This window comes from Dendrobates tinctorius, unplaced genomic scaffold, assembly GCF_039654945.1.
Source record: "Dendrobates tinctorius isolate UK_male_01 unplaced genomic scaffold, ASM3965494v1 ptg000672c, whole genome shotgun sequence".
NCBI lineage: Eukaryota > Metazoa > Chordata > Amphibia > Anura > Dendrobatidae > Dendrobates > Dendrobates tinctorius.
In genome coordinates this window covers 19,627-43,524 of record NW_027362320.1, presented here as the reverse complement: position 1 = coordinate 43,524, position 23,898 = coordinate 19,627, and the positions used below count along the sequence as shown (strand labels likewise).

General features: G+C 45.4%; 9 non-coding genes and 1 pseudogene across 9 annotated transcripts; all 10 read left to right on the top strand.

Annotated features, from left to right (window-relative positions):
* Nucleotides 1–1,947: 1,947 nt before the first annotated feature.
* Nucleotides 1,948–2,118, top strand: LOC141079470 (U2 spliceosomal RNA; annotated as a pseudogene).
* Nucleotides 2,119–3,690: 1,572 nt separating this feature from the next.
* On the top strand, nucleotides 3,691–3,881 carry LOC141079485 (U2 spliceosomal RNA). The gene has a single exon (XR_012228419.1). It is a non-coding gene; the product is annotated as a U2 spliceosomal RNA (small nuclear RNA).
* Nucleotides 3,882–5,453: 1,572 nt separating this feature from the next.
* Nucleotides 5,454–5,644, top strand: LOC141079484 (U2 spliceosomal RNA). Its single transcript, XR_012228418.1, has one exon. It is a non-coding gene; the product is annotated as a U2 spliceosomal RNA (small nuclear RNA).
* Nucleotides 5,645–7,216: 1,572 nt separating this feature from the next.
* On the top strand, nucleotides 7,217–7,407 carry LOC141079483 (U2 spliceosomal RNA). The gene has a single exon (XR_012228417.1). It is a non-coding gene; the product is annotated as a U2 spliceosomal RNA (small nuclear RNA).
* A 1,572-nt stretch (nucleotides 7,408–8,979) lies between these two features.
* On the top strand, nucleotides 8,980–9,170 carry LOC141079482 (U2 spliceosomal RNA). Its single transcript, XR_012228416.1, has one exon. It is a non-coding gene; the product is annotated as a U2 spliceosomal RNA (small nuclear RNA).
* Nucleotides 9,171–10,742: 1,572 nt separating this feature from the next.
* On the top strand, nucleotides 10,743–10,933 carry LOC141079479 (U2 spliceosomal RNA). Its single transcript, XR_012228414.1, has one exon. It is a non-coding gene; the product is annotated as a U2 spliceosomal RNA (small nuclear RNA).
* A 1,572-nt stretch (nucleotides 10,934–12,505) lies between these two features.
* LOC141079478 (U2 spliceosomal RNA) lies at nucleotides 12,506–12,696 on the top strand. Its single transcript, XR_012228413.1, has one exon. It is a non-coding gene; the product is annotated as a U2 spliceosomal RNA (small nuclear RNA).
* A 1,572-nt stretch (nucleotides 12,697–14,268) lies between these two features.
* LOC141079477 (U2 spliceosomal RNA) lies at nucleotides 14,269–14,459 on the top strand. Its single transcript, XR_012228412.1, has one exon. It is a non-coding gene; the product is annotated as a U2 spliceosomal RNA (small nuclear RNA).
* A 1,572-nt stretch (nucleotides 14,460–16,031) lies between these two features.
* LOC141079476 (U2 spliceosomal RNA) lies at nucleotides 16,032–16,222 on the top strand. Its single transcript, XR_012228411.1, has one exon. It is a non-coding gene; the product is annotated as a U2 spliceosomal RNA (small nuclear RNA).
* A 1,572-nt stretch (nucleotides 16,223–17,794) lies between these two features.
* Nucleotides 17,795–17,985, top strand: LOC141079475 (U2 spliceosomal RNA). The gene has a single exon (XR_012228410.1). It is a non-coding gene; the product is annotated as a U2 spliceosomal RNA (small nuclear RNA).
* Nucleotides 17,986–23,898: the final 5,913 nt, after the last annotated feature.

The window sequence follows — 23,898 nt, the reverse complement described above, 5'->3', positions numbered from 1 at the left end:
AGTGTGGTGGGTGAGGAGCAGTGTTGTGCGGTGCCTGGAAGACGGATACATGAGGGTGTGTGCATGCTGAGAGATTGTTTGTGGGACTGCATGAGCCGTAAGAAAGGGGTGTATGTGTTGAGTTTGGATTTTGAAAAGGCGTATGATAGGTTAGCGCATGGATTTCTTTTTAGAGTGTTAGTGAAGATGGGTTTTCCAGCTGAGTTTGTTGAGAGAGTGAGAAGCTTGTATAAAAATATTTATAGTTGTGTTTTGTTGAATGGGAATGTGGGGAGGAGAGTGAATGTGTTTTCTGGTGTACGGCAGGGGTGTCCATTGTCCCCTGTCGTGTTCATTTGCGCGATTGAGCCGCTGTTGTGTATGTTAAGGAAAGATAAGGTGATTAGGGGGGTGCAAGTGCCGGGGGGTGGGGGGAGGGAATGGAAGGTGAGTGGCTACATGGACGATGTGTGTGTATTGTGTGATTCAGAGTGTTCGGTGCGGCGTGTGAAGTTGTTGGTATCCTTTTTTTGTGGAGCATCTGCTTTTAAAGTGAATTGGGAGAAGAGTGAGTGTAAAAATTTTGGGGGGAGGATTTTGAGCAATGATGTTGGGGTGAATGTGGTGAGTGGACCAATAAAAGTGCTTGGTGTGAAATTCTCTGAGAAGTTGGATGGAGAGGAAAGCTGGGTGGATGTGAGAGAAAGAGTGGAGTGTAAGTTAAATTTTTGGAGAATGAGAGATCTTACGTTTTTTGGTAAAATTTTAGTTATTAAGAGTGTTGTGTTACCAATTTTTTTGTATGTTGCGGTGGTTTTTCCACCAGGGTATATGTGTGTTAGAAGATTAAATAGGATTTTGTTTGTGTTTTTTTGGGGGTCAAGTATGGAGCGTGCAAGGAGAGAGATTGTGATGAAGAGAATGGATAAGGGGGGGCTGGGTTTCCCCAATTTGAATGTATTTTTTGGTGTGAATATTATGGTGTTTGTATTGGGTCTGATTAGGATGGATGGGAAGTATGCATGTATGTGCAGGTATTTGTTTGGAAGTTTTTTGTTTCGTTTGAAGTGGCGGGAGAGGGATTTAAGGTGCCCAGTGGCTTTTGAGGTGCCTGTGTGGTATGTGTGGGTTTACAAATTTTTGGTGACGTATGAGCTGTGTGATGTGGATGTGAGGTTGCTAGAGAAAAAGAAATCTGTATATAGGATGATTGAGTGTAGAGAGGTGGAATGTGGTATCAATATGGTGAGAGGACGTGATGTGCAGAAAGTATGGAAGAAGGTACGTACAAATGGAATGACAAATAGACAGAGTGAGATTGTGTGGCAGTCATTGCATGGGGTGTTACCGGTGAGAGAGTTCCAGAGAAATAGGGGTTTGGTGAGAAGTGAGGTGTGTCCAAGGAGTGGATGTGGTGGGAGAGAGAGTGTGGTGCATTTGTTTTGGAATTGTCAGTATGCTAGAAATGTGATTGCAGGTATTGGCCCGTTGTGTAAAGAGTTGTGTGATGTGAGTTTTTTGAGTTTTGAGCTTTTCATGTTTGGTTTGGGTTTGTGTGGGGAGAAGGAGAGAGTGTTGTGGTTGATGCTTGCATGTATAAAAGAGGTGTTGTGGGATGTGCGGAATGTGTATGTGTTTAAGAGGAAGGAGATTGAGGTTAAAAATTGCTTAAAAATTGTTTTGGGAAAAATGTATTTTTGTTTTGTGTGTGATAAGAGGAAGAGGGGGGAGGAGGACGCAGAAGGAATTTGGAAAGTCAAAAAGTGGAAACATCTTGTTAATGTGTCTTGAGTTTTTGTTTTATGGTTGTAAATAAAGTTTGTTTTTCCAATGATGATGGGAACAGCTGCTGCACGAAGTAAGTGGAGAAATGCTGTTGGGGAGTCGAGTTCTTCATAGTTTGGGTTTCCTGACTGTGGAACTTCCCATCTGAGGGAAAAAAAAAAAAAAAAAAAAAAAAAAAAAAAAAAAAAAAAAAAAAAAAAATCTGTTCTTATCAGTTTAATATCTGATACGTCCCCTATCTGGGGACCATATATTAAATGGATTTTTAGAACAGGGAGATGGAAAAAGAGCTTGCTCACTTCACTCCACGTATCAGCCCAGTATGGCAGTTTCTCTGGGAATGGTGCACTCACTCTCTTAAGCGGTTTCCAAAGACAGATTGAATTGAAATCGGGATAAGCAAGTAGTGTTTTCAAAGCATGATTTGAATGCTTTTTTCCAATGTCGCCGCTCTGCAATTAGTTTTTCTTGGTCCAAGTTGCACATTTCCAATTCCTTAGCCTTGATTTAACTTGACCAACTCTTCTACTACTACTACTACTACTACTACTCTTATTCACCGCTATATGGGAGGCATTGCACTGTATTCAATGTGTCCGTAAAATAACGATCTATCTTGGCCTTTGCTGTTTGGTAGGTATAGGTGTGACAAGCTGCAGTAATGTGTTTGGCTTTGGATAGCTACATTTCTGCACACCCACCTGCTACAAGGCCTGCAGCCCCTTCGCCTCAGAACTTCCCCAGTCTTAATTCAAGCATTCAATTCCTACCACATCCCTCATGCAATGATATGTCGCTTCATTTTTGAAACATTGTCCCCCTCTTGTGGCCTTCCAACTTTGAAATTTACTGTTCAATTTTGAATTAATTCATATATGAATAAAATGGAAAAGCAACGATTTATCTGGCGAGTTATTTGAATGTTCTGCCTACGTCCACCTGTCTGACAGACGGACGGTATTCTAGTGGCTTGTAGCAGCAGCAGCAGCAGCTAGGTGCGCTGCTTGCCTGCAGTAAATAGGATGTGTCCATCCATGGAACACTGTGATAGGAATCATGCCATTCATAGCACACAATGCTTGGATGTGTTCGACCACGTCTCACAATGGGACCACGTGTCACAATGGGCAGCCCACAGTCTGTAGCAGCTGCGCAGTAGTATTCAGCTTCAGTCTGCTGAGTGAGCCTGAGCAGACAGGTGGGCCATGCTCGCCTCCTGGTTACAATATCTGGCACCAGGAGAGTTAGGCCACGTTCACACGCTGCGGATTCCGCTGCGGATTAATCCGCACGGATTTAGCAAAAACCGCAGATAATCCGCAGGTCCAAAGACCTGCGGATTATCTGCGGTTTTGCCTGCGGTTTGGTCCTGCGGATTCACTATCTCCACAATGGTGGAGATAGGAACCCGCAGCGTTTTCCACAGAAAGAATTGACATGCAATTCTTTCTGCGGATTCAAAACCGCAGCAAATCCGCGCGGTTTTTTCCGCAGCGTCGGCACAGCGTTTTTTTTTACCCATTCAAATGAATGGTACTGTACACCGCAGCTAAAACTGCTGCGTGTCTGTAGCGGCCAATCCGCAGCGTGTGCACACAGCCTTAAAGCAAGACCTTTCATTTAGGGAGGGTAGTAGAGGGGGCGGTGTAGGAGCAGTGCTCCTCTGGCCTCTTTCCTAGTACTGAAGCGCGTTTGACCGTGAGGGGAGGGTGGCCTAACAAAAAAGGGGTTGGCCTATGCAAATTAAAAGCGCGTGGAGTGGAATCCTGGGGGGAAAAAAAAAAAAAAAAAAACAGCCGCCTGCGCTTTTGTTATGCGCCCAGACTTGGTTTGAATGTCTTCCTCAGGGTGGTGTCTGTGTCATTCTCCACAATGGGTGCCTGTCTTAAGCCCTGTGGCCTTGCAAGCGGCAAACCATTTCTGGTTATCGCTTCTCGGCCTTTTGGCTAAGATCAAGTGTAGTATCTGTTCTTATCAGTTTAATATCTGATACGTCCCCTATCTGGGGACCATATATTAAATGGATTTTTAGAACAGGGAGATGGAAAAAGAGCTTGCTCACTTCACTCCACGTATCAGCCCAGTATGGCAGTTTCTCTGGGAATGGTGCACTCACTCTCTTAAGCGGTTTCCAAAGACAGATTGAATTGAAATCGGGATAAGCAAGTAGTGTTTTCAAAGCATGATTTGAATGCTTTTTTCCAATGTCGCCGCTCTGCAATTAGTTTTTCTTGGTCCAAGTTGCACATTTCCAATTCCTTAGCCTTGATTTAACTTGACCAACTCTTCTACTACTACTACTACTACTACTACTCTTATTCACCGCTATATGGGAGGCATTGCACTGTATTCAATGTGTCCGTAAAATAACGATCTATCTTGGCCTTTGCTGTTTGGTAGGTATAGGTGTGACAAGCTGCAGTAATGTGTTTGGCTTTGGATAGCTACATTTCTGCACACCCACCTGCTACAAGGCCTGCAGCCCCTTCGCCTCAGAACTTCCCCAGTCTTAATTCAAGCATTCAATTCCTACCACATCCCTCATGCAATGATATGTCGCTTCATTTTTGAAACATTGTCCCCCTCTTGTGGCCTTCCAACTTTGAAATTTACTGTTCAATTTTGAATTAATTCATATATGAATAAAATGGAAAAGCAACGATTTATCTGGCGAGTTATTTGAATGTTCTGCCTACGTCCACCTGTCTGACAGACGGACGGTATTCTAGTGGCTTGTAGCAGCAGCAGCAGCAGCTAGGTGCGCTGCTTGCCTGCAGTAAATAGGATGTGTCCATCCATGGAACACTGTGATAGGAATCATGCCATTCATAGCACACAATGCTTGGATGTGTTCGACCACGTCTCACAATGGGACCACGTGTCACAATGGGCAGCCCACAGTCTGTAGCAGCTGCGCAGTAGTATTCAGCTTCAGTCTGCTGAGTGAGCCTGAGCAGACAGGTGGGCCATGCTCGCCTCCTGGTTACAATATCTGGCACCAGGAGAGTTAGGCCACGTTCACACGCTGCGGATTCCGCTGCGGATTAATCCGCACGGATTTAGCAAAAACCGCAGATAATCCGCAGGTCCAAAGACCTGCGGATTATCTGCGGTTTTGCCTGCGGTTTGGTCCTGCGGATTCACTATCTCCACAATGGTGGAGATAGGAACCCGCAGCGTTTTCCACAGAAAGAATTGACATGCAATTCTTTCTGCGGATTCAAAACCGCAGCAAATCCGCGCGGTTTTTTCCGCAGCGTCGGCACAGCGTTTTTTTTTACCCATTCAAATGAATGGTACTGTACACCGCAGCTAAAACTGCTGCGTGTCTGTAGCGGCCAATCCGCAGCGTGTGCACACAGCCTTAAAGCAAGACCTTTCATTTAGGGAGGGTAGTAGAGGGGGCGGTGTAGGAGCAGTGCTCCTCTGGCCTCTTTCCTAGTACTGAAGCGCGTTTGACCGTGAGGGGAGGGTGGCCTAACAAAAAAGGGGTTGGCCTATGCAAATTAAAAGCGCGTGGAGTGGAATCCTGGGGGGAAAAAAAAAAAAAAAAAAACAGCCGCCTGCGCTTTTGTTATGCGCCCAGACTTGGTTTGAATGTCTTCCTCAGGGTGGTGTCTGTGTCATTCTCCACAATGGGTGCCTGTCTTAAGCCCTGTGGCCTTGCAAGCGGCAAACCATTTCTGGTTATCGCTTCTCGGCCTTTTGGCTAAGATCAAGTGTAGTATCTGTTCTTATCAGTTTAATATCTGATACGTCCCCTATCTGGGGACCATATATTAAATGGATTTTTAGAACAGGGAGATGGAAAAAGAGCTTGCTCACTTCACTCCACGTATCAGCCCAGTATGGCAGTTTCTCTGGGAATGGTGCACTCACTCTCTTAAGCGGTTTCCAAAGACAGATTGAATTGAAATCGGGATAAGCAAGTAGTGTTTTCAAAGCATGATTTGAATGCTTTTTTCCAATGTCGCCGCTCTGCAATTAGTTTTTCTTGGTCCAAGTTGCACATTTCCAATTCCTTAGCCTTGATTTAACTTGACCAACTCTTCTACTACTACTACTACTACTACTACTCTTATTCACCGCTATATGGGAGGCATTGCACTGTATTCAATGTGTCCGTAAAATAACGATCTATCTTGGCCTTTGCTGTTTGGTAGGTATAGGTGTGACAAGCTGCAGTAATGTGTTTGGCTTTGGATAGCTACATTTCTGCACACCCACCTGCTACAAGGCCTGCAGCCCCTTCGCCTCAGAACTTCCCCAGTCTTAATTCAAGCATTCAATTCCTACCACATCCCTCATGCAATGATATGTCGCTTCATTTTTGAAACATTGTCCCCCTCTTGTGGCCTTCCAACTTTGAAATTTACTGTTCAATTTTGAATTAATTCATATATGAATAAAATGGAAAAGCAACGATTTATCTGGCGAGTTATTTGAATGTTCTGCCTACGTCCACCTGTCTGACAGACGGACGGTATTCTAGTGGCTTGTAGCAGCAGCAGCAGCAGCTAGGTGCGCTGCTTGCCTGCAGTAAATAGGATGTGTCCATCCATGGAACACTGTGATAGGAATCATGCCATTCATAGCACACAATGCTTGGATGTGTTCGACCACGTCTCACAATGGGACCACGTGTCACAATGGGCAGCCCACAGTCTGTAGCAGCTGCGCAGTAGTATTCAGCTTCAGTCTGCTGAGTGAGCCTGAGCAGACAGGTGGGCCATGCTCGCCTCCTGGTTACAATATCTGGCACCAGGAGAGTTAGGCCACGTTCACACGCTGCGGATTCCGCTGCGGATTAATCCGCACGGATTTAGCAAAAACCGCAGATAATCCGCAGGTCCAAAGACCTGCGGATTATCTGCGGTTTTGCCTGCGGTTTGGTCCTGCGGATTCACTATCTCCACAATGGTGGAGATAGGAACCCGCAGCGTTTTCCACAGAAAGAATTGACATGCAATTCTTTCTGCGGATTCAAAACCGCAGCAAATCCGCGCGGTTTTTTCCGCAGCGTCGGCACAGCGTTTTTTTTTACCCATTCAAATGAATGGTACTGTACACCGCAGCTAAAACTGCTGCGTGTCTGTAGCGGCCAATCCGCAGCGTGTGCACACAGCCTTAAAGCAAGACCTTTCATTTAGGGAGGGTAGTAGAGGGGGCGGTGTAGGAGCAGTGCTCCTCTGGCCTCTTTCCTAGTACTGAAGCGCGTTTGACCGTGAGGGGAGGGTGGCCTAACAAAAAAGGGGTTGGCCTATGCAAATTAAAAGCGCGTGGAGTGGAATCCTGGGGGGAAAAAAAAAAAAAAAAAAACAGCCGCCTGCGCTTTTGTTATGCGCCCAGACTTGGTTTGAATGTCTTCCTCAGGGTGGTGTCTGTGTCATTCTCCACAATGGGTGCCTGTCTTAAGCCCTGTGGCCTTGCAAGCGGCAAACCATTTCTGGTTATCGCTTCTCGGCCTTTTGGCTAAGATCAAGTGTAGTATCTGTTCTTATCAGTTTAATATCTGATACGTCCCCTATCTGGGGACCATATATTAAATGGATTTTTAGAACAGGGAGATGGAAAAAGAGCTTGCTCACTTCACTCCACGTATCAGCCCAGTATGGCAGTTTCTCTGGGAATGGTGCACTCACTCTCTTAAGCGGTTTCCAAAGACAGATTGAATTGAAATCGGGATAAGCAAGTAGTGTTTTCAAAGCATGATTTGAATGCTTTTTTCCAATGTCGCCGCTCTGCAATTAGTTTTTCTTGGTCCAAGTTGCACATTTCCAATTCCTTAGCCTTGATTTAACTTGACCAACTCTTCTACTACTACTACTACTACTACTACTCTTATTCACCGCTATATGGGAGGCATTGCACTGTATTCAATGTGTCCGTAAAATAACGATCTATCTTGGCCTTTGCTGTTTGGTAGGTATAGGTGTGACAAGCTGCAGTAATGTGTTTGGCTTTGGATAGCTACATTTCTGCACACCCACCTGCTACAAGGCCTGCAGCCCCTTCGCCTCAGAACTTCCCCAGTCTTAATTCAAGCATTCAATTCCTACCACATCCCTCATGCAATGATATGTCGCTTCATTTTTGAAACATTGTCCCCCTCTTGTGGCCTTCCAACTTTGAAATTTACTGTTCAATTTTGAATTAATTCATATATGAATAAAATGGAAAAGCAACGATTTATCTGGCGAGTTATTTGAATGTTCTGCCTACGTCCACCTGTCTGACAGACGGACGGTATTCTAGTGGCTTGTAGCAGCAGCAGCAGCAGCTAGGTGCGCTGCTTGCCTGCAGTAAATAGGATGTGTCCATCCATGGAACACTGTGATAGGAATCATGCCATTCATAGCACACAATGCTTGGATGTGTTCGACCACGTCTCACAATGGGACCACGTGTCACAATGGGCAGCCCACAGTCTGTAGCAGCTGCGCAGTAGTATTCAGCTTCAGTCTGCTGAGTGAGCCTGAGCAGACAGGTGGGCCATGCTCGCCTCCTGGTTACAATATCTGGCACCAGGAGAGTTAGGCCACGTTCACACGCTGCGGATTCCGCTGCGGATTAATCCGCACGGATTTAGCAAAAACCGCAGATAATCCGCAGGTCCAAAGACCTGCGGATTATCTGCGGTTTTGCCTGCGGTTTGGTCCTGCGGATTCACTATCTCCACAATGGTGGAGATAGGAACCCGCAGCGTTTTCCACAGAAAGAATTGACATGCAATTCTTTCTGCGGATTCAAAACCGCAGCAAATCCGCGCGGTTTTTTCCGCAGCGTCGGCACAGCGTTTTTTTTTACCCATTCAAATGAATGGTACTGTACACCGCAGCTAAAACTGCTGCGTGTCTGTAGCGGCCAATCCGCAGCGTGTGCACACAGCCTTAAAGCAAGACCTTTCATTTAGGGAGGGTAGTAGAGGGGGCGGTGTAGGAGCAGTGCTCCTCTGGCCTCTTTCCTAGTACTGAAGCGCGTTTGACCGTGAGGGGAGGGTGGCCTAACAAAAAAGGGGTTGGCCTATGCAAATTAAAAGCGCGTGGAGTGGAATCCTGGGGGGAAAAAAAAAAAAAAAAAAACAGCCGCCTGCGCTTTTGTTATGCGCCCAGACTTGGTTTGAATGTCTTCCTCAGGGTGGTGTCTGTGTCATTCTCCACAATGGGTGCCTGTCTTAAGCCCTGTGGCCTTGCAAGCGGCAAACCATTTCTGGTTATCGCTTCTCGGCCTTTTGGCTAAGATCAAGTGTAGTATCTGTTCTTATCAGTTTAATATCTGATACGTCCCCTATCTGGGGACCATATATTAAATGGATTTTTAGAACAGGGAGATGGAAAAAGAGCTTGCTCACTTCACTCCACGTATCAGCCCAGTATGGCAGTTTCTCTGGGAATGGTGCACTCACTCTCTTAAGCGGTTTCCAAAGACAGATTGAATTGAAATCGGGATAAGCAAGTAGTGTTTTCAAAGCATGATTTGAATGCTTTTTTCCAATGTCGCCGCTCTGCAATTAGTTTTTCTTGGTCCAAGTTGCACATTTCCAATTCCTTAGCCTTGATTTAACTTGACCAACTCTTCTACTACTACTACTACTACTACTACTCTTATTCACCGCTATATGGGAGGCATTGCACTGTATTCAATGTGTCCGTAAAATAACGATCTATCTTGGCCTTTGCTGTTTGGTAGGTATAGGTGTGACAAGCTGCAGTAATGTGTTTGGCTTTGGATAGCTACATTTCTGCACACCCACCTGCTACAAGGCCTGCAGCCCCTTCGCCTCAGAACTTCCCCAGTCTTAATTCAAGCATTCAATTCCTACCACATCCCTCATGCAATGATATGTCGCTTCATTTTTGAAACATTGTCCCCCTCTTGTGGCCTTCCAACTTTGAAATTTACTGTTCAATTTTGAATTAATTCATATATGAATAAAATGGAAAAGCAACGATTTATCTGGCGAGTTATTTGAATGTTCTGCCTACGTCCACCTGTCTGACAGACGGACGGTATTCTAGTGGCTTGTAGCAGCAGCAGCAGCAGCTAGGTGCGCTGCTTGCCTGCAGTAAATAGGATGTGTCCATCCATGGAACACTGTGATAGGAATCATGCCATTCATAGCACACAATGCTTGGATGTGTTCGACCACGTCTCACAATGGGACCACGTGTCACAATGGGCAGCCCACAGTCTGTAGCAGCTGCGCAGTAGTATTCAGCTTCAGTCTGCTGAGTGAGCCTGAGCAGACAGGTGGGCCATGCTCGCCTCCTGGTTACAATATCTGGCACCAGGAGAGTTAGGCCACGTTCACACGCTGCGGATTCCGCTGCGGATTAATCCGCACGGATTTAGCAAAAACCGCAGATAATCCGCAGGTCCAAAGACCTGCGGATTATCTGCGGTTTTGCCTGCGGTTTGGTCCTGCGGATTCACTATCTCCACAATGGTGGAGATAGGAACCCGCAGCGTTTTCCACAGAAAGAATTGACATGCAATTCTTTCTGCGGATTCAAAACCGCAGCAAATCCGCGCGGTTTTTTCCGCAGCGTCGGCACAGCGTTTTTTTTTACCCATTCAAATGAATGGTACTGTACACCGCAGCTAAAACTGCTGCGTGTCTGTAGCGGCCAATCCGCAGCGTGTGCACACAGCCTTAAAGCAAGACCTTTCATTTAGGGAGGGTAGTAGAGGGGGCGGTGTAGGAGCAGTGCTCCTCTGGCCTCTTTCCTAGTACTGAAGCGCGTTTGACCGTGAGGGGAGGGTGGCCTAACAAAAAAGGGGTTGGCCTATGCAAATTAAAAGCGCGTGGAGTGGAATCCTGGGGGGAAAAAAAAAAAAAAAAAAACAGCCGCCTGCGCTTTTGTTATGCGCCCAGACTTGGTTTGAATGTCTTCCTCAGGGTGGTGTCTGTGTCATTCTCCACAATGGGTGCCTGTCTTAAGCCCTGTGGCCTTGCAAGCGGCAAACCATTTCTGGTTATCGCTTCTCGGCCTTTTGGCTAAGATCAAGTGTAGTATCTGTTCTTATCAGTTTAATATCTGATACGTCCCCTATCTGGGGACCATATATTAAATGGATTTTTAGAACAGGGAGATGGAAAAAGAGCTTGCTCACTTCACTCCACGTATCAGCCCAGTATGGCAGTTTCTCTGGGAATGGTGCACTCACTCTCTTAAGCGGTTTCCAAAGACAGATTGAATTGAAATCGGGATAAGCAAGTAGTGTTTTCAAAGCATGATTTGAATGCTTTTTTCCAATGTCGCCGCTCTGCAATTAGTTTTTCTTGGTCCAAGTTGCACATTTCCAATTCCTTAGCCTTGATTTAACTTGACCAACTCTTCTACTACTACTACTACTACTACTACTCTTATTCACCGCTATATGGGAGGCATTGCACTGTATTCAATGTGTCCGTAAAATAACGATCTATCTTGGCCTTTGCTGTTTGGTAGGTATAGGTGTGACAAGCTGCAGTAATGTGTTTGGCTTTGGATAGCTACATTTCTGCACACCCACCTGCTACAAGGCCTGCAGCCCCTTCGCCTCAGAACTTCCCCAGTCTTAATTCAAGCATTCAATTCCTACCACATCCCTCATGCAATGATATGTCGCTTCATTTTTGAAACATTGTCCCCCTCTTGTGGCCTTCCAACTTTGAAATTTACTGTTCAATTTTGAATTAATTCATATATGAATAAAATGGAAAAGCAACGATTTATCTGGCGAGTTATTTGAATGTTCTGCCTACGTCCACCTGTCTGACAGACGGACGGTATTCTAGTGGCTTGTAGCAGCAGCAGCAGCAGCTAGGTGCGCTGCTTGCCTGCAGTAAATAGGATGTGTCCATCCATGGAACACTGTGATAGGAATCATGCCATTCATAGCACACAATGCTTGGATGTGTTCGACCACGTCTCACAATGGGACCACGTGTCACAATGGGCAGCCCACAGTCTGTAGCAGCTGCGCAGTAGTATTCAGCTTCAGTCTGCTGAGTGAGCCTGAGCAGACAGGTGGGCCATGCTCGCCTCCTGGTTACAATATCTGGCACCAGGAGAGTTAGGCCACGTTCACACGCTGCGGATTCCGCTGCGGATTAATCCGCACGGATTTAGCAAAAACCGCAGATAATCCGCAGGTCCAAAGACCTGCGGATTATCTGCGGTTTTGCCTGCGGTTTGGTCCTGCGGATTCACTATCTCCACAATGGTGGAGATAGGAACCCGCAGCGTTTTCCACAGAAAGAATTGACATGCAATTCTTTCTGCGGATTCAAAACCGCAGCAAATCCGCGCGGTTTTTTCCGCAGCGTCGGCACAGCGTTTTTTTTTACCCATTCAAATGAATGGTACTGTACACCGCAGCTAAAACTGCTGCGTGTCTGTAGCGGCCAATCCGCAGCGTGTGCACACAGCCTTAAAGCAAGACCTTTCATTTAGGGAGGGTAGTAGAGGGGGCGGTGTAGGAGCAGTGCTCCTCTGGCCTCTTTCCTAGTACTGAAGCGCGTTTGACCGTGAGGGGAGGGTGGCCTAACAAAAAAGGGGTTGGCCTATGCAAATTAAAAGCGCGTGGAGTGGAATCCTGGGGGGAAAAAAAAAAAAAAAAAAACAGCCGCCTGCGCTTTTGTTATGCGCCCAGACTTGGTTTGAATGTCTTCCTCAGGGTGGTGTCTGTGTCATTCTCCACAATGGGTGCCTGTCTTAAGCCCTGTGGCCTTGCAAGCGGCAAACCATTTCTGGTTATCGCTTCTCGGCCTTTTGGCTAAGATCAAGTGTAGTATCTGTTCTTATCAGTTTAATATCTGATACGTCCCCTATCTGGGGACCATATATTAAATGGATTTTTAGAACAGGGAGATGGAAAAAGAGCTTGCTCACTTCACTCCACGTATCAGCCCAGTATGGCAGTTTCTCTGGGAATGGTGCACTCACTCTCTTAAGCGGTTTCCAAAGACAGATTGAATTGAAATCGGGATAAGCAAGTAGTGTTTTCAAAGCATGATTTGAATGCTTTTTTCCAATGTCGCCGCTCTGCAATTAGTTTTTCTTGGTCCAAGTTGCACATTTCCAATTCCTTAGCCTTGATTTAACTTGACCAACTCTTCTACTACTACTACTACTACTACTACTCTTATTCACCGCTATATGGGAGGCATTGCACTGTATTCAATGTGTCCGTAAAATAACGATCTATCTTGGCCTTTGCTGTTTGGTAGGTATAGGTGTGACAAGCTGCAGTAATGTGTTTGGCTTTGGATAGCTACATTTCTGCACACCCACCTGCTACAAGGCCTGCAGCCCCTTCGCCTCAGAACTTCCCCAGTCTTAATTCAAGCATTCAATTCCTACCACATCCCTCATGCAATGATATGTCGCTTCATTTTTGAAACATTGTCCCCCTCTTGTGGCCTTCCAACTTTGAAATTTACTGTTCAATTTTGAATTAATTCATATATGAATAAAATGGAAAAGCAACGATTTATCTGGCGAGTTATTTGAATGTTCTGCCTACGTCCACCTGTCTGACAGACGGACGGTATTCTAGTGGCTTGTAGCAGCAGCAGCAGCAGCTAGGTGCGCTGCTTGCCTGCAGTAAATAGGATGTGTCCATCCATGGAACACTGTGATAGGAATCATGCCATTCATAGCACACAATGCTTGGATGTGTTCGACCACGTCTCACAATGGGACCACGTGTCACAATGGGCAGCCCACAGTCTGTAGCAGCTGCGCAGTAGTATTCAGCTTCAGTCTGCTGAGTGAGCCTGAGCAGACAGGTGGGCCATGCTCGCCTCCTGGTTACAATATCTGGCACCAGGAGAGTTAGGCCACGTTCACACGCTGCGGATTCCGCTGCGGATTAATCCGCACGGATTTAGCAAAAACCGCAGATAATCCGCAGGTCCAAAGACCTGCGGATTATCTGCGGTTTTGCCTGCGGTTTGGTCCTGCGGATTCACTATCTCCACAATGGTGGAGATAGGAACCCGCAGCGTTTTCCACAGAAAGAATTGACATGCAATTCTTTCTGCGGATTCAAAACCGCAGCAAATCCGCGCGGTTTTTTCCGCAGCGTCGGCACAGCGTTTTTTTTTACCCATTCAAATGAATGGTACTGTACACCGCAGCTAAAACTGCTGCGTGTCTGTAGCGGCCAATCCGCAGCGTGTGCACACAGCCTTAAAGCAAGACCTTTCATTTAGGGAGGGTAGTAGAGGGGGCGGTGTAGGAGCAGTGCTCCTCTGGCCTCTTTCCTAGTACTGAAGCGCGTTTGACCGTGAGGGGAGGGTGGCCTAACAAAAAAGGGGTTGGCCTATGCAAATTAAAAGCGCGTGGAGTGGAATCCTGGGGGGAAAAAAAAAAAAAAAAAAACAGCCGCCTGCGCTTTTGTTATGCGCCCAGACTTGGTTTGAATGTCTTCCTCAGGGTGGTGTCTGTGTCATTCTCCACAATGGGTGCCTGTCTTAAGCCCTGTGGCCTTGCAAGCGGCAAACCATTTCTGGTTATCGCTTCTCGGCCTTTTGGCTAAGATCAAGTGTAGTATCTGTTCTTATCAGTTTAATATCTGATACGTCCCCTATCTGGGGACCATATATTAAATGGATTTTTAGAACAGGGAGATGGAAAAAGAGCTTGCTCACTTCACTCCACGTATCAGCCCAGTATGGCAGTTTCTCTGGGAATGGTGCACTCACTCTCTTAAGCGGTTTCCAAAGACAGATTGAATTGAAATCGGGATAAGCAAGTAGTGTTTTCAAAGCATGATTTGAATGCTTTTTTCCAATGTCGCCGCTCTGCAATTAGTTTTTCTTGGTCCAAGTTGCACATTTCCAATTCCTTAGCCTTGATTTAACTTGACCAACTCTTCTACTACTACTACTACTACTACTACTCTTATTCACCGCTATATGGGAGGCATTGCACTGTATTCAATGTGTCCGTAAAATAACGATCTATCTTGGCCTTTGCTGTTTGGTAGGTATAGGTGTGACAAGCTGCAGTAATGTGTTTGGCTTTGGATAGCTACATTTCTGCACACCCACCTGCTACAAGGCCTGCAGCCCCTTCGCCTCAGAACTTCCCCAGTCTTAATTCAAGCATTCAATTCCTACCACATCCCTCATGCAATGATATGTCGCTTCATTTTTGAAACATTGTCCCCCTCTTGTGGCCTTCCAACTTTGAAATTTACTGTTCAATTTTGAATTAATTCATATATGAATAAAATGGAAAAGCAACGATTTATCTGGCGAGTTATTTGAATGTTCTGCCTACGTCCACCTGTCTGACAGACGGACGGTATTCTAGTGGCTTGTAGCAGCAGCAGCAGCAGCTAGGTGCGCTGCTTGCCTGCAGTAAATAGGATGTGTCCATCCATGGAACACTGTGATAGGAATCATGCCATTCATAGCACACAATGCTTGGATGTGTTCGACCACGTCTCACAATGGGACCACGTGTCACAATGGGCAGCCCACAGTCTGTAGCAGCTGCGCAGTAGTATTCAGCTTCAGTCTGCTGAGTGAGCCTGAGCAGACAGGTGGGCCATGCTCGCCTCCTGGTTACAATATCTGGCACCAGGAGAGTTAGGCCACGTTCACACGCTGCGGATTCCGCTGCGGATTAATCCGCACGGATTTAGCAAAAACCGCAGATAATCCGCAGGTCCAAAGACCTGCGGATTATCTGCGGTTTTGCCTGCGGTTTGGTCCTGCGGATTCACTATCTCCACAATGGTGGAGATAGGAACCCGCAGCGTTTTCCACAGAAAGAATTGACATGCAATTCTTTCTGCGGATTCAAAACCGCAGCAAATCCGCGCGGTTTTTTCCGCAGCGTCGGCACAGCGTTTTTTTTTACCCATTCAAATGAATGGTACTGTACACCGCAGCTAAAACTGCTGCGTGTCTGTAGCGGCCAATCCGCAGCGTGTGCACACAGCCTTAAAGCAAGACCTTTCATTTAGGGAGGGTAGTAGAGGGGGCGGTGTAGGAGCAGTGCTCCTCTGGCCTCTTTCCTAGTACTGAAGCGCGTTTGACCGTGAGGGGAGGGTGGCCTAACAAAAAAGGGGTTGGCCTATGCAAATTAAAAGCGCGTGGAGTGGAATCCTGGGGGGAAAAAAAAAAAAAAAAAAACAGCCGCCTGCGCTTTTGTTATGCGCCCAGACTTGGTTTGAATGTCTTCCTCAGGGTGGTGTCTGTGTCATTCTCCACAATGGGTGCCTGTCTTAAGCCCTGTGGCCTTGCAAGCGGCAAACCATTTCTGGTTATCGCTTCTCGGCCTTTTGGCTAAGATCAAGTGTAGTATCTGTTCTTATCAGTTTAATATCTGATACGTCCCCTATCTGGGGACCATATATTAAATGGATTTTTAGAACAGGGAGATGGAAAAAGAGCTTGCTCACTTCACTCCACGTATCAGCCCAGTATGGCAGTTTCTCTGGGAATGGTGCACTCACTCTCTTAAGCGGTTTCCAAAGACAGATTGAATTGAAATCGGGATAAGCAAGTAGTGTTTTCAAAGCATGATTTGAATGCTTTTTTCCAATGTCGCCGCTCTGCAATTAGTTTTTCTTGGTCCAAGTTGCACATTTCCAATTCCTTAGCCTTGATTTAACTTGACCAACTCTTCTACTACTACTACTACTACTACTACTCTTATTCACCGCTATATGGGAGGCATTGCACTGTATTCAATGTGTCCGTAAAATAACGATCTATCTTGGCCTTTGCTGTTTGGTAGGTATAGGTGTGACAAGCTGCAGTAATGTGTTTGGCTTTGGATAGCTACATTTCTGCACACCCACCTGCTACAAGGCCTGCAGCCCCTTCGCCTCAGAACTTCCCCAGTCTTAATTTAAGCATTCAATTCCTACCACATCCCTCATGCAATGATATGTCGCTTCATTTTTGAAACATTGTCCCCCTCTTGTGGCCTTCCAACTTTGAAATTTACTGTTCAATTTTGAATTAATTCATATATGAATAAAATGGAAAAGCAACGATTTATCTGGCGAGTTATTTGAATGTTCTGCCTACGTCCACCTGTCTGACAGACGGACGGTATTCTAGTGGCTTGTAGCAGCAGCAGCAGCAGCTAGGTGCGCTGCTTGCCTGCAGTAAATAGGATGTGTCCATCCATGGAACACTGTGATAGGAATCATGCCATTCATAGCACACAATGCTTGGATGTGTTCGACCACGTCTCACAATGGGACCACGTGTCACAATGGGCAGCCCACAGTCTGTAGCAGCTGCGCAGTAGTATTCAGCTTCAGTCTGCTGAGTGAGCCTGAGCAGACAGGTGGGCCATGCTCGCCTCCTGGTTACAATATCTGGCACCAGGAGAGTTAGGCCACGTTCACACGCTGCGGATTCCGCTGCGGATTAATCCGCACGGATTTAGCAAAAACCGCAGATAATCCGCAGGTCCAAAGACCTGCGGATTATCTGCGGTTTTGCCTGCGGTTTGGTCCTGCGGATTCACTATCTCCACAATGGTGGAGATAGGAACCCGCAGCGTTTTCCACAGAAAGAATTGACATGCAATTCTTTCTGCGGATTCAAAACCGCAGCAAATCCGCGCGGTTTTTTCCGCAGCGTCGGCACAGCGTTTTTTTTTACCCATTCAAATGAATGGTACTGTACACCGCAGCTAAAACTGCTGCGTGTCTGTAGCGGCCAATCCGCAGCGTGTGCACACAGCCTTAAAGCAAGACCTTTCATTTAGGGAGGGTAGTAGAGGGGGCGGTGTAGGAGCAGTGCTCCTCTGGCCTCTTTCCTAGTACTGAAGCGCGTTTGACCGTGAGGGGAGGGTGGCCTAACAAAAAAGGGGTTGGCCTATGCAAATTAAAAGCGCGTGGAGTGGAATCCTGGGGGGAAAAAAAAAAAAAAAAAAACAGCCGCCTGCGCTTTTGTTATGCGCCCAGACTTGGTTTGAATGTCTTCCTCAGGGTGGTGTCTGTGTCATTCTCCACAATGGGTGCCTGTCTTAAGCCCTGTGGCCTTGCAAGCGGCAAACCATTTCTGGTTATCGCTTCTCGGCCTTTTGGCTAAGATCAAGTGTAGTATCTGTTCTTATCAGTTTAATATCTGATACGTCCCCTATCTGGGGACCATATATTAAATGGATTTTTAGAACAGGGAGATGGAAAAAGAGCTTGCTCACTTCACTCCACGTATCAGCCCAGTATGGCAGTTTCTCTGGGAATGGTGCACTCACTCTCTTAAGCGGTTTCCAAAGACAGATTGAATTGAAATCGGGATAAGCAAGTAGTGTTTTCAAAGCATGATTTGAATGCTTTTTTCCAATGTCGCCGCTCTGCAATTAGTTTTTCTTGGTCCAAGTTGCACATTTCCAATTCCTTAGCCTTGATTTAACTTGACCAACTCTTCTACTACTACTACTACTACTACTACTCTTATTCACCGCTATATGGGAGGCATTGCACTGTATTCAATGTGTCCGTAAAATAACGATCTATCTTGGCCTTTGCTGTTTGGTAGGTATAGGTGTGACAAGCTGCAGTAATGTGTTTGGCTTTGGATAGCTACATTTCTGCACACCCACCTGCTACAAGGCCTGCAGCCCCTTCGCCTCAGAACTTCCCCAGTCTTAATTCAAGCATTCAATTCCTACCACATCCCTCATGCAATGATATGTCGCTTCATTTTTGAAACATTGTCCCCCTCTTGTGGCCTTCCAACTTTGAAATTTACTGTTCAATTTTGAATTAATTCATATATGAATAAAATGGAAAAGCAACGATTTATCTGGCGAGTTATTTGAATGTTCTGCCTACGTCCACCTGTCTGACAGACGGACGGTATTCTAGTGGCTTGTAGCAGCAGCAGCAGCAGCTAGGTGCGCTGCTTGCCTGCAGTAAATAGGATGTGTCCATCCATGGAACACTGTGATAGGAATCATGCCATTCATAGCACACAATGCTTGGATGTGTTCGACCACGTCTCACAATGGGACCACGTGTCACAATGGGCAGCCCACAGTCTGTAGCAGCTGCGCAGTAGTATTCAGCTTCAGTCTGCTGAGTGAGCCTGAGCAGACAGGTGGGCCATGCTCGCCTCCTGGTTACAATATCTGGCACCAGGAGAGTTAGGCCACGTTCACACGCTGCGGATTCCGCTGCGGATTAATCCGCACGGATTTAGCAAAAACCGCAGATAATCCGCAGGTCCAAAGACCTGCGGATTATCTGCGGTTTTGCCTGCGGTTTGGTCCTGCGGATTCACTATCTCCACAATGGTGGAGATAGGAACCCGCAGCGTTTTCCACAGAAAGAATTGACATGCAATTCTTTCTGCGGATTCAAAACCGCAGCAAATCCGCGCGGTTTTTTCCGCAGCGTCGGCACAGCGTTTTTTTTTACCCATTCAAATGAATGGTACTGTACACCGCAGCTAAAACTGCTGCGTGTCTGTAGCGGCCAATCCGCAGCGTGTGCACACAGCCTTAAAGCAAGACCTTTCATTTAGGGAGGGTAGTAGAGGGGGCGGTGTAGGAGCAGTGCTCCTCTGGCCTCTTTCCTAGTACTGAAGCGCGTTTGACCGTGAGGGGAGGGTGGCCTAACAAAAAAGGGGTTGGCCTATGCAAATTAAAAGCGCGTGGAGTGGAATCCTGGGGGGAAAAAAAAAAAAAAAAAAACAGCCGCCTGCGCTTTTGTTATGCGCCCAGACTTGGTTTGAATGTCTTCCTCAGGGTGGTGTCTGTGTCATTCTCCACAATGGGTGCCTGTCTTAAGCCCTGTGGCCTTGCAAGCGGCAAACCATTTCTGGTTATCGCTTCTCGGCCTTTTGGCTACGACCAAGTGTTGTGGCTGAAAGTCTCAAAAGCCTATCGCACCTTCGGCCTTGAGGCATCGGCAGTTTTACTGTCTTAAGCCTCATGCTGCTATAGGAGGTGTGCGTGCTGACGAGAACCAAGAAGGCGATCGACCTACCCGAATATGGCGATGGCGACATCGGCTACTCTCCGTTCTGCTGGAGCTGGCGATTTGAAGATCAAGAACTCCTTCAAGGTTGAAGTTGAAGAGCGAGCCCGTGACAAGTTCTCCCTGTCTTTCTTCGTGAGGAAGGTCCTGCTTGAGATCCTGCAGGTGAAAAGAGAAAACATTCTGGCACTTCAAGATGCTCCTGGACGCTTTGTTCTCACCCTGACCTCTGAAGTGGCATCTCAGAATCTTTACCATCAGATCAAGCTGAGACTGCAAGAGGAAGAGCTTAGAGGACTCCACTTTGTGACCCTCTGCCTGGCAGAAGAGAAATCTGTTGTGGTTCATATGAACAACCCTCATGTCCCTGAAGGAGATGTGGCAGCTTTTCTCTGGAACTATTGCTCTGAGGTCCACTTCTCTCACAAAATCATGAACTCAGAGAGATTGTGGACTGGAAAATATAAGTTCATCGTGAAGCTGAGAGAAGGTCTGGGAATTGGTGGACTGAATCATCCGCCTCAGAACTTCCTAATTGGCAGAGAGAGAGGAAGACTCTTCTATCCTGGGATGCCTATCTTCTGCAGGAAGTGTATGGACTTTGGGCACTCTTTCGAGAGCTGCAAGGAGGAGAACGCCCTTTGCAAAAAATGCTATCAGAAAGGACATGTCACTTTGAACTGCCCAAACCAGATGATCTGTAACATTTGTCGTGTTCCTGGACACTCTTTTAGGGATTGTCCATTGAGGAAAAATTTTACTTATGCAGATGCTACTCGAGGGGAACCCTCTATGAAGCGGGCAAATCCTGAGGAGCAGCAAGATAAGTCTAAAGACTCTTCCAGGGACCCATCCGGGAACCCTCCAGGGGACCCTCCTGGGGATAGCGTGGTTCCCAGGGACTGGTCGGAGATTCCAGATGGTCAGATGGTGGAGGAGGAACCTGCTGAGCCTGAAGTTGAAAGAGGAGAAGATCTGTCCAAGGAGGCAGGTGGTGAGGACGAAGAGGAGGACATGGACCTGGAGGTTTTGAGGAAAAGGAAAAAGGAGAAATCAGATTTGCAAAAAAAAGGGGAGAGCGCCAAAAAAAGACCTCCGGGGCGCATTAAAACATCCCTCCCTAAGTATTCACCTACCCGGATGATCCCAGTTCCTCTACCTGTAAACCCTTCTGACCCAGTAAACATCAAGGAGTACTCAGACACTGATGTCTCGGAGGGTCCTCCTACTCCTGTTGCTTTCATGACAGATACTGACTCAAGCTCTGCTTAAATGACCTATGGCTATGCTCAAAATTGCCTCACTGAATGTGAGGAGCTTAAAGGGCTCTGTCAAGAGAGCAGCTTTATTTTCATATTTGAAAACTTTAGATGCTGACATCTTTTTATTACAAGAATGCGGTATTGACCATGACCCTAACTATAACAAGCTAAGGGAAGATTGGGCGAACGGACCTTCCATTTGGTCCGGTGAAAATGGATCACGTGCTACTGGAGTTAGCATTCTGTTTAAAAACTATGACTTTAAAGTTATCTCATTCACGGAAGTTGAACCTGGGCGTGCACTAGTGGTAAATGTGAACTACGGTGGATCCGAGCTCAAGCTGATCAATATGTATGCATCTCCAATTAAAGAAGAAAGAGCCACTCTATTTGATAAAATAAAACTCTTTATACCTGGTTCTGAACCAACTGTGGTTGGTGGTGACTTCAATTGTATCCTGGCGGATGAAAATAGGACATCAGGTACTAGGAGAAAAGACAAGACAGAGAGGCAGTTAAAAAACCTGATTGAGGATACTTACCTGAAAGACGTCTGGAGAGAGAAGAATACTTCAGATCCAGGATACACTTGGGAGAACAATCTCATAAAATCAAGAATAGACTTTGTGCTGACATCACGAAGTGTCAAAGTTAATAATGTGGATCTAACAGGTAACATCTTTTCCGACCACAAAACTTTAATTGCTCACCTACAATTGCCCATTCTGGAGAAAGGGCGAGGAGTCTGGAAATTGAACACTCTACTGTTAGAAGATGAAAGCATAAAAGTGGATTTTTTGAATTTTTATAAAAAGCTACAAGGGAAAAAACGCAATTACAGAAAAATTTTAGAATGGTGGGAGTTTGTGAAGACTCAAATTAGACATTTTTTTCTCTCAGCTGGCAGAAAGAAGGCTAGACAGAAACAAAAATGGTTTAAAGACCTGAATACAAAATTGCAAACAGGGTACAAACTCAGAAATGCTGGGATAGATATGGAAGATGTAATTTTACAAGTCAAGGAAGACATCAGAAAAGCAATAGAACGGAAAGGCAAAGAAATAATTTTTAATGCAAAAGTAGAACATATGGAGAAGAATGAAACATGTTCCAGGTTCTTTTTTAAAAAATCTTTAGAACACAAAGAACTGATTAAAGAACTTGATGGTGAAACAACAAAAAATGGACTGTTGGACATAGCGCAAAAATTCTATCAAAACCTTTTTACTGAAAAGAAAATTGAGGAGGATTTTTTACCTGATGCTTTAAATTCACTGCAGAAACACCTAGAAAAGGAAGACCAAGACTTGTTAATTGAAGAGATCTGCGAAGCTGAACTAATAAGTGCAATTAAAAGTTTTTCTAGAGGGAAAACGCCGGGTACGGATGGTTTACCAATTGAATTTTATTTAACCTTTTGGGAGATTTTAAAAGATGACCTGTTTGAGATTTTTAAAGCCGCCTTTCAATGTGACAAATTGCCAGAGTCTTGGAGAAGTGGTGTGGTCAATTTACTTTTTAAAAAAGGAGAAAAGACGAATTTAGAGAACTGGAGACCAATCACGTTGCTCAACGTAGACTACAAAATCATGGCAAAAATTCTTGTTAATAGGATGAAGAAAGTGATTGAAAAGGTTGTGCATCCAGACCAGGTGTGTGGTGTGCCTGGTCGTACAATTGCTGAAAATCTAAATATCATACGGGACGCAATATGGTACCAGCAAGAGCGGAAGCAAAAGTTAGCTCTCCTGTCCTTGGATTTTCAGAAAGCATACGACAGAGTCTCTCATAAGTACTTATATTCTGTTTTAAAGAAAATGAAATTCCCGGATGTTTTCATTAAGCACATTGCACTTTTGTATGAAGAAAGTTTTAGCAAGATTTTAATTAATGGTTTCTTATCTGCAGAAGTTTTTGTACAGTCTGGCGTCAAACAAGGCTGCCCACTCTCGCCTCTGCTCTTTATCTGCGCAATCGAACCTTTATTGGCAATGCTGAGGAGAGAAAAGATGGTGAAAGGTGTACCTATACCAGGTGGAAATGGACTGAGTACTAAATCATTAGGGTACATGGATGATATCACAATCCTATGCGACTCAGAACAGTCGCTAAGAAGAGCAGTAAGGATTACTGATTTCTTTTGTCTAGCGTCTGCCTTTAAACTGAACTTGGAGAAGAGCGAATGTCTTGGCTTTGGTGATTGGTCCGATGCGCTGATTCCTCAGCTAAAAATCAGAAGTGACAAAATTAAAATCTTAGGCGTAGTGTTCACTAACAAGAATGATGGAGAAGAAAGCTGGCAGTTGGTGAAAGAGAGAGTACAGAAAAAGATAAGTCTATGGAAACTAAGAAAGTTATCAATGGAAGGGAAAAATCTAATTATTAAGTCTCTATTGTTACCAATAATGCTGTTTTTAAATATGGTGTACCCCCCGGATGACAGTACAGTGAAGTTTATGCAGAGACAAATTTTTCTGTTCGTGTGGGGATCTAAAATGGAGAAAGTGCGAAGAGAGATAATGTACAAACAACACAAGTATGGTGGAAAGAATATCCCAAATGTTAAAACATTTCTGTACCTAAAGTACTTTAGCTTCTGCTTAAAAGTGATCAATACAAGAACTCATTGGTCTTTTTATTTAAGGTATGCTGCTGGAGATATCTTCAGGAAGAGAAAGTGGATAAGTTTGTCACAAAATTCTCCAGTTTTAATTACACCACCAAAACAATATGTTCTGTTGGAGAAAACAATTAGACTTTTTAACTTACCTGAAATGGATGTTCAGACGCTGTCAAACTCAAGAAGATTGGCTTTAGAGATAAGAAGGAAGGAAACCATGTCTGCAGTTGTTAATTTCACATACAGCAAAAGTGGAAGAATTTGGAGAATGACTTATGCACCTTATTTAACAAATGAATATAAAGA